General features: G+C 42.1%; 1 pseudogene; it reads left to right on the forward strand.

Moving 5' to 3' along the window:
• LOC102018158 overlaps positions 1-1,636 on the forward strand; it is a 33,558-nt pseudogene extending 31,922 nt beyond the window's left edge.
• Positions 1,637-1,685: the final 49 nt, after the last annotated feature.

Here is a 1,685-nt window from a genome sequence, read left to right on the forward strand (position 1 = left end):
TCCATTCCACTGGTGCATTTCTCCATGGAGGCCTCTGGGGTCACCAGTAGTCACTATGCATCTGCAGATTCAAGCCCCTACATACACACAGAAAGTCAGAGCTCAGGGAGAAAGCACCACTTGCCATCTCCTGCATTGAGGTTTCTCTCTTTGCTCTCTCCATGGACTTGATTCTCACTTCAGATCCTTCTTCTCTTCCTCATCTTGTTATATTCCAGTGTCTAGACAGCAAATCTCAGAGAGGATGTTTCTCTGCTCATCACCAGTCTGCCATCTTCCCAGAAGTGATTTTTCTTATTCTTAACAGTAAAAATGAATTTTGTTATCATAACTTATGGATAAGTAGTTTCAAAAGGAATGAGATGGGGAAGTTGCAAATACTGCATTACAAAGTACACCAGCCATAATAATATAATAACACACTAGCAGTACTTGAAACTAAATCTGGGTTAATTGTAAATGCACAATTAAACACTATAAAGACCACTAAAAATTTTTGATGTATAAAATCACAAATATTATGCTCAAAATTGACAGAAAATAAAATTATTTAAAATGAGAGACAGAGAAAAAAAGGAGAATGTAAGACAAACAAACAAAACAAAAGGCAACAAAATATTACAAATATTATAGATATTAATCCAACTATATCAATAATCACTTTAAATGTAAATGGTCTAAATATGACCTGACAGGCACAGCTACACATGCCTGTAATCCCACATACTTAGGAGGCTAAGACAGAGGCTCTCAAATTTGAGGTCCACCTGGGCAACTTAGTGAGAACTTGTCTGGAAATAAATAAAATGGCTGGGAATTTATAAGTAAATAGAAAGTGATGGCTCTGTGGTAACACATCCCTGGGCTCAATCTCCCTGTACCACAAGAACAATGACAAAAAAGACAGTGGTTATTCTTGATTGCCAACTTGATTGAATTAAGAAACAGGAAGTTAGGGCCAAAGAGTTAGCACACAGGCTAGGGATGTAGCCCAGTAGCACAGCACCTGCCTGGCAAGTGCAAAGGCCCTGAGTTTGATTCCCGGTACCAGAAAAAAGAAAAAAGAAATGGGAAATTAGTAAGGCATACTTCTGGGTATATGTGTAAGAGTTTTCAGAAATGATTGGCATGTGAATGTGGGCAGCTCCGTCCAAAAGGACTGGAAACTGGTGGAACAAAAAGGAAAGGATGAGAAAGCCTGCCAGCCCATGCTCCCTCCACTTCCTGCCTGCCATGAGATGAGCGGCTTTGCTCCTCTATGCCCTGTTACCTTCAAGTTTCACGCCAAAAAGCAATGAGCCAGATGACTGTGAACTGAAAACTATGAGCCAAAATAAATCTTTCCTTTCTTAAATAGTTTATGTCAAGTATTCCATCACAGTGAGAAAGAGCTGACTAATACACAAATTGAAAGAATGGATTACAAAAAAAAAAAAAACACCACTTAAATGTAAGGACAAGGGGAGCCACAGGCAGGGAGCGCCGGTCTGCTGACCGGCTCCCTCCCTGCCTCATAGGTGCCCGGAAAGAGGGGCCCCAGCACAGGGGGAGCCATGCAGCGGGAGCGCTGTTGCTCGCCAGCCCTGAGGCTGGCCGCCGCCGCTCATTTGAGAGCTACCATGACACAGAGAAATAATGACACAATTGGCCCACCATGCACTGGCTGCAGATGCCCACCTAAGGAC

The sequence above is a fragment of the Chinchilla lanigera genome, unplaced genomic scaffold (assembly GCF_000276665.1).
Source record: "Chinchilla lanigera isolate Chin_1 unplaced genomic scaffold, ChiLan1.0 scaffold00054, whole genome shotgun sequence".
NCBI classification, from domain to species: Eukaryota; Metazoa; Chordata; class Mammalia; order Rodentia; family Chinchillidae; genus Chinchilla; species Chinchilla lanigera.